This window comes from Bufo bufo, chromosome 8, assembly GCF_905171765.1.
Source record: "Bufo bufo chromosome 8, aBufBuf1.1, whole genome shotgun sequence".
Lineage (NCBI taxonomy): Eukaryota > Metazoa > Chordata > Amphibia > Anura > Bufonidae > Bufo > Bufo bufo.
This window is the reverse complement of record NC_053396.1, coordinates 188,659,537-188,673,606: the sequence shown is the minus strand read 5'-3', so window position 1 is coordinate 188,673,606 and position 14,070 is coordinate 188,659,537.

The window sequence follows — 14,070 nt, the reverse complement described above, 5'->3', positions numbered from 1 at the left end:
GGGGGGATCTGTGGATGACACATATATAGCATCTTATGCTATATATGTGTCATCCACATATCCCCCCCCATAACAGTGTCATCCACAGATCCCCCCATAACAGTGTCATCCACAGATCACCCCCCATAACAGTGTCCCTGTGTAAAATAGTGAATGACCCCCAATACAGGGGGTGGGGGCCGGCATCTGGTGTTGTAATTGCAGTGGGGCCTGGTGCAGTCACTGTATTCTATTACACCGGGCCCTGCTCACTGTAGTATTAATAGGTAATGTGTAGGCATGGGCGCTGTTTTAAACTTTATTAATCCTCTGCAGCATAGAGAAATCCATGTAGTACGGTACTCACTTGAAACTCCTATAGGCAGGCCAGGCGGGCGGCGGCAGCGTTACGTCATTCACTACGTCACGCGTCTGCTCCTCCCACTTTATGAATGAAGCAGGCGGAGCAGGCGCGTGGCCTAGTGAATGACTATACGCTGCCGCCGCCCGACCGGCCTGCCTACAGGAGTTTGAAGTGAGTACCGTACTACATGGACTTCTCTATGCTGCAGATGATTACTATAGTTTAAAACAGCGCCCATGCCTACACATTACCTATTAATACTACAGTGATCAGGGCCCGTTGTAATAGAATACAGTGACAACACCAGATGCCGGCCCCCACCCCTCCTCCCTCCCTGCTGATACAACGCACGCAGCGCTGTGCAGCATTGCGGTAGGCGATGTATCAGTGTAAATGGCAGTATTCGCCCCATAAGACACACTGCCATTTCCCCCCCCACTTTTTTTAGGGGAAAAAGTGTGTCTTATAGGGCGAAAAATACAGTAATTACTGTTTACTATATATGCCATACAGAAAAACGGAACGGAACCGGAAACACTACTGAAAAAAAAAACCCTGAAAAACGGATCCGGGAAAAACGGCCCAAAACACTGAAAAAGACATATGGTCGTGTGTACGAGCCCTAAAGCAGAGAGTTTGTCGATGCTTCCTCCCTGAAGACTTCTGGAGTGAAAACTTTAAATTTGGTATTGGTAGAATTGTACTTACTACTGACCCACAGAGTAAGCATATTGTGTGATTTATATCCCACGGGGAACACCATCTAAATAAAACTGAAAGGCACAATTGCTGTTTTTTCACAGTATCACCACAAAAAATTGGTAAAGATTACATACATAAGATTTACCCCAAAATGGTGGCATTAAAAATATAACGATGGAAAGTTATCAGTATTGTGGCAAAAAAAAGTTGCAAATTACTGCGCAATCCCAGATTTGCACCATAATTGGCAACTTTTAGAGGTTCTTGTCATAGTTTTTATTTTATTTATAAATTAGTCTTTATTGTTATTTCAAATTCCATACATCTTCAATAATCGCTTTGTTATATTGCATTATAAAACAACATATCACATTAATATATTATAAATCCACATGCATACAAACCTATATACATAACTTGCCCAACTCCCTTCTCCAGCTGCTCTTTCCCCCCGAAGGGAGAGAAAAAAAAAAATAAAAAAAAATAAATGTTTCCCTCTTTTCTAAATGTCGCCCTGCCTACTTGCCTCACGAGTCCTGATGACAGGGGACAACTGGACGGCAGTCCCTAACTTAGGATACATACGGGAAGGACAGACAAGACAAATAACGGATAGTGAACGGACCGGGTCAAAACCAAGAGGAAAACGCAGTACAGAGGGATAAGCAAAGAATGGTCAGGAGAAGCCGGGGTCATAAATACCAGGAGAGTCGAGAAGTACCAAAGGAGTCCGCAAAGAATAGTCAGGTGGAAGCCGAGGTCAAAATACCAGGAGGGATGCGCTCTTGATTTCCAATAGCCCCGGTGTTAAATTATTCAAGGGATCAATCGGGATACAGGCCGATTTGGACCAATTAATATTTAGTCCGGCATATTTACTATAATCATCAAATATCTGCAAAAATCCTAACTAATGATCAGTGGGAGCCCACAAACAGCATAATATCATCTGCATATAATGCGATCTTTTCTTCATGGGATCCAAACCTAAAACCCACCATTTCTTTATCTTGTCTAATCATATCCGCTAAGGGTTCCATGACTATAGCGAATAGCAGGGGGGAGAGGGGACATCCCTGTCTAACCCTCCTGCCAATGGCCATATTATCCGAGTGTTCTCCGTTCAAAATCACCCTTGCGGAGATTTCAGTGTATAACAATTTGATCCAAGAAACAAATATATCTCCAAATCCCATCCTCTTCAATGTTGCAATTAGGAAGAGCCACTCTATGGTATCAAAAGCTTTGGAGGCATCTATAGTTAAAATCATATGCTCTCCCCTGTTTGTGGGCTCCAATTGGCAGGGGCGGACTGAGAACCCTCAGGGCCCCCGGGCAAAATAAATCAAGGGCCCCCTTACAGGCCCCACCCATGTTCTGCTGCAAGCCCCACCCTTGTCCCGCCTCCATGCCCCGCCTCCAGCCACACCCTACACAATCTTTAATAAGATTTCAAAGTTAAAGCGACACAAAAGGCACCCAGACCACTTCAGCTCATTGATGTGGTCTGGGTACAGTGTCCCTTTTGCAAATCGAGCTGCAATGTTCTAGAGAAGCTGCATTGTTTACGTTCCAGCAATAAGTCGGCCTCTAGTCGCTGGCAGCCACCTGAGGGCTTCCTGGAGTAAAACAGACCTTTGGTCCGGTATCTGACGCTGGACGTCCTCACACCCTGCAGGATGACCTCCAGGGTCAGATTTTTCCCCATAGGAAAGCATTGATTCAATGTCAGTCACTTCAGTGCGCAATCCCATCCTGCGGCGCGTGATCCCACGAGACCCGTGACCTACAGCGGCGGGTCTTGCGGGATCACGCGCTGCAGGACGGGATTGCGCACCGAAGTGACTGAACTCATTCCCGCGCAGCCCACAAGTAGCGGAACAATTACAAGAGGGGTGGGGAATAGCCAAATTAAAAAATATTTTGAACCAAAAGGTGTTATGGGGGCTCTGTGGATGGCACTGTTATGGGGGCTCTGTGGATGGCACTGTTATGGGGGCTCTGTGGATGGCACTGTTATGGGGGCTCTGTGGGTGGCACTGTTGTGGGGGCTCTGTGGGTGGCACTGTTGTGGGGGCTCTGTGGGTGGCACTGTTGTGGGTGGCACTGTTGTGGGGGCTCTGTGGGTGGCACTGTTGTGGGGGCTCTGTGGATGGCACTGTTGTGGGGGCTCTGTGGGTGGCACTGTTGTGGGGGCTCTGTGGGTGGCACTGTTGTGGGGGCTCTGTGGGTGGCACTGTTGTGGGGGGGGGGATCTGTGGGTGACACATATATAGCACCTTATGCTATATATGTGTCATCCACAGATCCCCCCATAACAGTGTCCCTGTGAGTGAATGATCCCCAATACAGGGTCTGGGGGCCGGCATCTGGTGCTGTAATGGCAGCGGGGCCCGGTGCAGTCACTGTATTCTATTACACCGGGCCCCGCTCACTGTAATACTAATATTCATATGTGAACAACTTGAAATCCCCTGCGATCCTCTCCCTCTCTGTACTCACAAACTCAGTAGCAGGCAGACCGGGCGGCAGCGCAACTCACTGACGTCACGCGCCTGCTCCTCCTGCTTCATTCATAAAGTAGGAGGAGCAGGCGTGTGACGTCAGTGAGTTGCGCTGCCGCCCGGTCTGCTACTGAGTTTGTGAGTACAGAGAGGGAGAGGATCGCAGAGGATTTCAAGTTGTTCACATATGAATATTAGTATTACAGTGAGCGGGGCCCGGTGTAATAGAATACAGTGACTGCACCGGGCCCCGCTGCCATTACCAGGCCAGCATAACATTCGGAATCGGGGTGCTGGGCACAGTGCTCCAGACTAAAAAAAATACCTAGTAGCCATTGGCTCCTGAACTGAAAAATTTAGGAGCCAAATTACATTTTTAGTCGCCAAATCAAAACTGAATCAAAATTTTGGTATCGTGACAACGCTACGCCGATCAGATTGGCGTAGGGTTGTTTCGATACCAAAGTTTTGATTCGCTTTCGTCACCATAAAAAAGTATTGCGATACTCAATACCGTGCAAAAAAAAACACCAAAAAAAGCAAATGCTCACCGCATAGGAGATATTTTTTAATAATTTAATAGTTTGGACTTTTCGGACGCAGCGCTATGTAATATGTTTATTTATTGTTTATATATTTTATATGTAAAATTGGGAAAGGGGGGCATTTAAACTTAAAATTTTAGGGTTCTTTCACACTAGCGTTTTTCATTTCCGGCATAGAGTTCCGTCACAGGGGCTCTATACCGGAAAAGATGTCTTCAGGTCAGTCTTTTTGACTGATCAGGCAAAAGATAAAACCGCAGCATTCTACGGTTTTATCTCTGGCGAAAAAAACTGAAGATTTGCCTGAATGCCGGATCCATCCTTCCGGTTGAACCGTGCGATTTTCACGCATGGTTGCTAGGATGAAAGTCTATTCACTGTATTACTCTCCCTTATAACAACATGGTTATAAGGGAAAATAATAGCATTCTTTAATGCAGAATGTGTAGTAGAAGGTCAATATAATAAACATTGGTGGCGCAGTGCGCCCCCCCAACACCCCAGTATAATAAACATTGGTGGCGCAGTGCGCCCCCCCTCCCTAGTATAATAAACATATAAACATTGGTGGCGCAGTGCGCCCCCCCCCCTCCCTAGTATAATAAATATATAAACATTGGTGGGCAGTGCGCCCCCCTAGTATAATAAATATATAAACATTGGTGGGCAGTGCGCCCCCCCCCTAGTATAATAAATATATAAACATTGGTGGGCAGTGCGCCCCCCCCTCCCTAGTATAATAAATATATAAACATTGGTGGGCAGTGCGCCCCCCCCCCTCCCTAGTATAATAAATATATAAACATTGGTGGGCAGTGCGCCCCCCCCTCCCTAGTATAATAAATATATAAACATTGGTGGGCAGTGCCAATGAGGGTTAAAAAAATTAATAAAAATTAACTCACCTCCTCCAATTGATCGCGTAGCAGCCGGTCTTCTGTACTTTCTTCAGGACGCAGGACCTGTGGTGACATCATTGTGCTCATCACATGATACATCACATGATCCATCACCATGGTAATGGACCATGTGATGGAGCTCAGTGACGTCACCACAGGTCCTGAAGAAAACAGGAGACCGGCAGCTACGCGACCAATTGGAGGAGGTGAGTTAATTTTTATTTATTTATTTTAACCCTCATTGGCACTTCCCACTGCGCCACCAATGTTAATTATACTGGGGGGGGGGGGGGGCGCAATTAATGTTTATTATACTGGGGGGGGCGCACTCAATGTTTATTATACTGGGGGCAGGGGCGCCGCACTCAATGTTTATTATACTGGGGGGGGGGCGCACTCAATGTTTATTATACTGAGGGGTGGGGGGGCGCCACCAATGAAGATAACTGAGCTGTTAATACAAATGCAGGAGGCGGGTGCCTGAATCAAATAGCGGCACCCGACCTCTATGACAGGGAGCTGCGACCTGCGGCAGTTAACCCCTTCGGTGCAGCTCCCTGTCATAGAGGTCGGGTGCCGGCTATTTGATTCCGGCACCCGCCTCCTGCATTTGTATTAACAGCTCAGTTATCTTCATTGGCCACAGCCCCTCCCCCTGTCCCTCTTCTTATTGGCCGCGGCAGCAGCAGCACAGGGGGAGGGAGAGACTCTTCCACTGCGCTGCTGATAATAAATAATATTATTCTGCGGCGGGCCCCCATCCCGCCCGGGCCCTCGGACCATGCCCGAAGTGCCCGACCGGTCAGTCCGCCCCTGCCAATTGGACATTCATAAAATATCTGATGATATTTTCAGATGTAGTTTTCCCGGACATGAAGCCCGACTGATCCTCATGGACTAATTGGGCGATATGAATCCGGGAAGGTAGGGTCCTTCCCTGGTTTCAAAATGAGTGTAATGAGGGCTTCCCTCAGGGAATCGGGCAATCTCCCCGTCTCCCTGGAGGCTGCCCACATTGTTAGCAATTTTGGGATCAGTATTTCTCTATATTGAGCATAAATTTCAAATGGAATGCCGTCTTGTCCGGGGATCTTGTTTTTAGTTATTCTTGATATTACTTCTTATCCACTTCTATGGGCAGGGGCGGACTGAGAACCCTCAGGGCCCCCGGGCAAAATAAATCAAGGGCCCCCTTACAGGCCCCACCCATGTTCTGCTGCAAGCCCCACCCTTGTCCTGCCTCCAGCCACACCCTACACAATCTTTAATAAGATTTCAAAGTTAAAGCGACACAAGAGGCACCCAGACCACTTCAGCTCATTGATGTGGTCTGGGTACAGTGTCCCTTTTGCAAATCGAGCTGCAATGTTCTAGAGAAACTGCAATGTTAACGTCCCAGCAATAAGTCGGCCTCTAGTCGCTGGCAGCCACCTGAGGGCTTCCTGGAGTAAAACAGACCTTTGGTCCGGTATCTGACACTGGACGTCCTCACACTCTACATGATGACCTCCAGGGTCAGATTTTTCCCCATAGGAAAGCATTGATTCAATGCTTTCGTATGGGGTGATCTAATCTCAGCGTCCATTAGTGAGCCTCTGTTAGAAGCAGTGTGGGCATAACTACTGTGAAGGGGGCACATATCTGGGCATAACTACTGTGAAAGGGGGATGGCCCTTCACAGTAGTTATTAACCCCTTTCAGCAGTCCCCCCTTCAGTGAATGGGGGACTGCTGAAAGGGGTTAATAACTACTGTGAAGGGCCTAGCCGTCTGAGCAACCCCACAGATCATCCCCCCACCCACCTTGTACTTGTTCCACTGATCCGCTACTTGCGGGCTACATGGGCATGAGTTTAGTCACTTCGGTGCGCAATCCCATCCTGCGGCGCGTGATCCCACGAGACCCGTGACCTACAGCGGCGGGTCTTGCGGGATCACGCGCTGCAGGACGGGATTGCGCACCGAAGTGACTGAACTCATTCCTGCGCAGCCCACAAGTAGTGGAACAATTACAAGAGGGGTGGGGAATAGCCAAATTATAAAATATTTTGAACCAAAAGGTGTTATGGGGGCTCTGTGGATGGCACTGTTATGGGGGCTCTGTGGATGGCACTGTTATGGGGGCTCTGTGGATGGCACTGTTATGGGGGCTCTGTGGATGGCACTGTTATGGGGGCTTTGTGGATGGCACTGTTATGGGGGCTCTGTGGATGGCACTGTTATGGGGGCTCTGTGGATGGCACTGTTGTGGGGGCTCTGTGGATGGCACTGTTGTGGGGGCTCTGTGGGTGACACTGTTGTGGGGGGTTCTGTGAGTGACACATATATAGCACCTTATGCTATATATGTGTCATCCACAGATCCCCCCATAACAGTGTCGCTGTGAGTGAATGACCCCCAATACAGGGTCTGGGGGCCGGCATCTGGTGTAGCTGGCCGGGCGGCAGCGCAACTCACTGACGTCACACGCCTGCTCCTCCTACTTAATTCATAGTGGGAGGAGCAGGCGCGTGACGTCAGTGAGTTGCGATGCCGCCCGGCCTGCTACTGAGTTTGTGAGTACAGAGAGGGAGAGGATCGCAGAGGATTTCAAGTTGTTCACATATGAATATTAGTATTACAGTGAGCGGGGCCCGGTGTAATAGAATACAGTGACTGCACCGGGCCCCGCTGCCATTACCAGGCCAGCATAACATTCGAAATCGGGGTGCTGGGCATAGTGCTCCAGACTAAAAAAAATACCTAGTAGCCATTGGCTCCTGAACTGAAAAATTTAGGAGCCAAATTACATTTTTAGTCGCCAAATCAAAACTGAATCAAAATTTTGGTATCGTGACAACGCTACGCCGATCAGATTGGCGTAGGGTTGTTTCGATACCAAAGTTTTGATTCGCTTTCGTCACCATAAAAAAGTATTGCGATACTCAATACCGTGCAAAAAAAAAAACACCAAAAAAAGCCGCGTGCATTTTGCATTTTATGAAACGTTCGGCCCATAATAGAACAGTCCTATCCTATTTTTTGGGGTGACAAGGTGACTAAAAATGGCGAATGCTCACCGCATAGGAGATATTTTTTAATAATTTAATAGTTTGGACTTTTCGGACACAGCGCTATGTAATATGTTTATTTATTGTTTATATATTTTATATGTAAAATTGGGAAAGGGGGGATTTAAACTTAAAGAGGACCTTTCACCTGTATAAACTATGTGAACTGAGTATGCTGCCATATAGAGCGGCTCCCAGGGATCTCACTGCACTTACTATTATCCCCGGGCGCCGCTCCGTTCTCCCGTTATAGGCTCCGGTACCTTTGCTTTTTAAGTTATAGTAGGCGGGTCTTCCCTTGTCCTGTGGGCGTCTCCTTCTCCTAGGCTGCAGCGCTGGCCAATCACAGCGCACAGCTCACAGCCTGGGAGAAAAAAACCTCCTATACTACTCCCTAGTATAATAAACATATAAACATTGGTGGCGCAGTGCGCCCCCGCCAACACCCCAGTATAATAAACATTGGTGGCGCAGTGCGCCCCCCCCCACATAATAAACATTGGTGGCGCAGTGCGCCCCCCCTCCCTAGTATAATAAACATATAAACATTGGTGGCGCAGTGCGTCCCCCCCCAACATAATAAACATTGGTGGCGCAGTGCGCCCCCCCTCCCTACTCCCTAGTATAATAAACATATAAACATTGGTGGCGCAGTGCGCCCCCCCTCCCTAGTATAATAAACATAATAAACATTGGTGGTGCAGTGCGCCCCCCCTCCCTAGTATAATAAACATATAAACATTGGTGGCGCAGTGCATCCCCCCCCCAACATAATAAACATTGGTGGCGCAGTGCGCCCCCCCTCCCTACTCCCTAGTATAATAAACATATAAACATTGGTGGCGCAGTGCGCCCCCCCCCCTCCCTAGTATAATAAACATATAAACATTGGTGGCGCAGTGCGCCCCCCTCCCTAGTATAATAAATATATAAACATTGGTGGGCAGTGCCAATGAGGGTTAAAAAAATAAATAAAAATTAACTCACCTCCTCCAATTGATCGTGTAGCAGCCAGTCTCCTGTTCTTTCTTCAGGACCTGTCAAAGGACCTGTGGTGACATCACTGTGCTCATCACATGATACATCACATGATCCATCACCATGGTAATGGACCATGTGATGGAGCTCAGTGACGTCACCACAGGTCCTGAAGAAAGAACAGGAGATCGGCAGCTGCGCGATCAATTGGAGGAGGTGAGTTAATTTTTATTTATTTATTTTAACCCTCATTGGCACTGCCCACTGCGCCACCAATGTTTATTATACGGGGGGAGCGCACTCAATGTTTATTATACTGGGGGGGGGGCGCCGCACTCAATGTTTATTATACTGGGGGGGCGCCGCACTCAATGTTTATTATACTTGGGGGGGGGGGCACCGCACTCAATGTTTATTATACTGCGGGGGGGCGCCGCACTCAATGTTTATTATACTGGGGGGGGCGCCGCACTCAATGTTTATTATACTGGGGGGGCCGCACTCAATGTTTATTATACTGGGGGGGGGCGCACTCAATGTTTATTATACTGGGGGGGGGGGGCGCACTGTGCCACCAATGAAGATAACTGAGCTGTTAATACAAATACAGGAGGCGGGTGCCGGAATCAAATAGCGGCACCCGCCCTCTATGACAGGGAGCTGCGATCAGCGGCAGTTAACCCCTCAGGTGCCGCTCCCTGTCATAGAGATCGGGTGCCGCTATTTGATTCCGGCACCCGCCTCCTGTATTTGTATTAACAGCTCAGTTATATTCATTGGTGGCGCAGTGGCCACAGCCCCTCCCCCTGTCCCTCTACTTATTGGCCGCGGCAGCACAGGGGGAGGGAGAGACTCTTCCACTGCGCTGCTGATAAGAAGTGAACATGATAGTTCAGCTTCTGTCTGTGCCCGCCGCTGTATTCAGAGCTGCGGTGCGGCTCTAGTCGCAAATGGAGCCCTGGGGGATAACATTAACACATAATGTTATTCTGCGGCGGGCCCCCATCCCGCCCGGGCCCTCGGACCATGCCCGAAGTGCCCGACCGGTCAGTCCGCCCCTGCCTATGGGTTCCAGGGGGGTTTCCAAATCTTCCCTTTGTTCTGGGGTTAATGAGGTAATAACGGTTTTATCCAAAAACTGCTGTATTTGCACCATATTTTCTTTTATCTTGCTACTATATATATCTGCAAAATATTCCTTAAGTAGATCTAACTTGGCTGTTTGCTCCACAAATTTCTGCCCCTGATTGTTTACTAGACAATGTATATATTTATTTTTTTGTGTCTGGGCTGCTACGAGGGCAGCTAGCTTTTTGCCGGGAATATGTGCGTAGATGTAATTATCCCTAACGTAATTTTCCTTTTGTTGTTCTGCCATCAAAAACAATTCATCTTCCATTTTGGTTGCTTTATCTAGCCATTCTTTATAATTTTGTTCTGTGGGGTCTTTAACATATTTTTTTTCCTACCTCTCCACCTCTTGTTCTAATTCCAATATTTTCTTCCTTATGCCCTTCTTATGTATTATTGTATATTTTGTGAAAATCCCTGTAATGAAGGCCTTTGCAGCCTCCCAGACCACCTTAGTTTCGGCAGAGCCCTCATTTGTGTCAAAATATTCCCTAATCTCTCTCGAGATGTTTACTTATTTTCATCCCTCTTTTTCTTTCCCTTCTACCCTTTTTTAAACTAGTAATAATGGGGTTGTGATCCGAAATGCCCCGTTGTCCATACCTAACTCGTTCAATATCCAATGAACCTTTATTATTTGTGAAAACTAAATCAATCCGTGATAAACTCCTGTGCGTTTTAGAAAAACATGAATATCTCTTTAAACTTGGATTTATTACTCTCCAAATATCGATCCAACCCAGTTCTTCTGTAATAGTTTTTAATTTAGATCGGTGCATTTCCCCTGCATATTCCCTAATCTACATCTATCTAATTCACCACCCATTGCATTATTAAAATCTCCCATTACCAAAAGTGATTTTTCCCCCGCCTTAAGGGCAAGGTCGTGAATTTTAAGTAGGACCTCTGTTTTAACCCCTTAAGGACTCAGCCCTATTTTTTGCAAATCTGACCAGTGTCACTTTAAGTGGTGATAACTTTAAAACGCTTTGACTTATCCAGGCCATTTACCAGTGTCATTTTCGTCACATATTGTACTTCATGACACTGGTAAAATGAAGTAAAAAAAAATATTTTTTTTGCATAAAAAAATATTTTTTTTGCATAAAAAAATACCTAATTTACCAAAAATTTTGAAAAATTTGCAAATTTCAAAGTTTCAGTTTCTCTACTTCTGTAATACATAGTAATACCCCCAAAAATTGTGATGACTTTACATTCCCCATATGTCTACTTCATGTTTGAATTATTTTGGGAATGATATTTTATTTTTTGGGGATGTTACAAGGCTTAGAAGTTTAGAAGCAAATCTTGAAATTTTTCAGAAATTTACAAAAACCCAATTTTTAGGGACCACTACAGCTCTGAAGTCACTTTGCGAGGCTTACATAATAGAAACCACCCAAAAATGACCCCATTCTATAAACTACACCCCTCAAGGTATTCAAAAGTGATTTTACAAACTTCGTTAACCCTTTAGGTGTTGCACAAGAGTTATTGGCAAATGGGGATGAAATTTGAGAATTTGATTTTTTTGCCTAATTTAGCATTTTAACCCATTTTTTCCACTAACAAAGCAAGGGCTAACAGCCAAACAAGACTGTATCTTTATTGCCCTGACTCTGCCATTTACAGAAACACCCCATATATGGCCGTAAACTACTGTACGGCCACACAGCGGGGCGTAGAGTGAAAGGTGCGCCGTTTGGTTTTTGGAAGGCAGATTTTGCTGGACTAGTTTATTTACACCATGTCACATTTGAAGCCCCCTGATGCACCCCTAGAGTAGAAACTCCATAAAAGTGACCCCATCTAAGAAACTACACCCCTCAAGGTATTCAAAACTGATTTTACAAACTTTGTTAACCCTTTAGGTGTTGCACAAGATTTAATGGAAAATAGAGATACAATTTCAAAATTTTACTTTTTTGGCAGATTTTCCATTTTAATATTTTTTTTCAAGTAACAAAGCAAGGGTTAACAGCCAAACAAAACTAAATATTTATTGCCCGGATTCTGTAGTTTACAGAAACACCCCATATGTGGTTGTAAACCGCTGTACGGTCACACGGCAGGGCGCAGAAGGAAAGGAATGCCATATGGTTTTTGGAAGGCAGATTTTGCTGGACTGGTTTTTTTGACACCATGTCCCATTTGAAGCCCCCTGATGCACCTCTAGAGTAGAAACTCCAAAAAAGTGACCCCATTTTAGAAACTACGGGATAGGGTGGCAGTTTTGTTGGTACTAGTTTAGGGTACATATGATTTTTGGTTGCTCTATATTACACTTTTTGTGCGGCAAGGTAACAAGAAATAGCTTTTTTGGCACGTTTTTTTTTGTTATTTAAAACATTCATCTGAAAGGTTAGATCATGTGGTAATTTTATAGAGCAGGTTGTCACGGACGCGGTGATACCTAATATGTAATTTTCAAAGACCCTTTAGACCCGGAATAAACAACTTATATTTTAATTCAAATAGCCTAGTTGCCTAGACTAGTAGACTCCCGTTTCTGGTCAAATTAAAACGTAGCATTTATTTAATTTTATTTATAAGAAAGTAACATAACGGGAGAACAAGGAATAGTTTAAAATTCTAGGTGTGGTAGGGTACTAGTGGCTGGGATAGGGGTTACTTCACCCTTATAATCAACCTCATGGCATCCGTTTGTCCCACTTTTCCCTTTTTCCTAGCAGTAGTTTTACTTTTATTTGTCTAGGTGGGCATGATGCTAAGAGTGCACTTGTTCATTCACCCTGAGTCTCTAGGGTCTAGTGTTTCTCTTTTGTGCAATTCACAGCCACTGGTGTTCAGGCACGATCGAGTCTGCAGTTACTCCGTGCTGCAACACTTGGTCCTACCTACTCCTAATCTAAAAACTAACATAAGAGCTCCCCCAACATGTTTCACCACCGAATGTGGCTTCTTCAGGGGATGGAGCTACTGTCAACAAGAACGCTTTACCACTACACCCTTTTAAACATTAGGGGAGGGTCATAGCTTATTCCATGGCCAAACATTGCCTTGCATTCCTGTCTGACAGTCCGGTAACCCAATCCATTACCTTCGTGATGTTTTGCAGTCGTTCCGTCACTTCCTTTATTCATGTGATGGCTCTACGCTTGCGTGAGACCTCTAAACCCCGATCCGAGAAGCCGTTAGGGTATACGCATGCGCAAGGTCTTTGACTTTTTCCTGTATATCGTCCCTGCGCTTGCGCAGGAACTTTAACTTTTTAGCTCAAGGAGGTGTATCAAAGCGCATGCGTTAGAACTTAGATTTTATTCTACTCGCAGTATGTTATCTTGCGCATGCGCCCGATCTTTAACATTCCGATCCGAACCCGCAGGAATATGCGCTTGCGCAAAATCTTTAACTTTTTCCGGTATATCATCCCTACGCATGCGTAAAGAGTCTAACTTTAAGTTAAAGGGTTACATTACAGCGCATGCGTTGGATCTTGGATTTCCTTCTGCTCGCAGTATATAGTATTGCGCATAGAAACATAGAAACATAGAATGTGTCGGCAGATAAGAACCATTTGGCCCATCTAGTCTGCCCAATATACTGAATACTATGGATAGCCCCCGGCCCTATCTTATATGAAGGATGGCCTTATGCCTATCCCATGCATGCTTAAACGCCTTCACTGTATTTGCAGCTACCACTTCTGCAGGAAGGCTATTCCATGCATCCACTACTCTCTCAGTAAAGTAATACTTCCTTATATTACTTTTAAACCTTTGCCCCTCTAATTTAAAACTGTGTCCTCTTGTGGTAGTTTTTCTTCTTTTAAATATGCTCTCCTCCTTTACCGAGTTGATTCCCTTTATGTATTTAAAAGTTTCTATCATATCCCCTCTGTCTCTTCTTTCTTCCAAGCTATACATATTAAGGTCCTTTAACCTTTCCTGGTAAG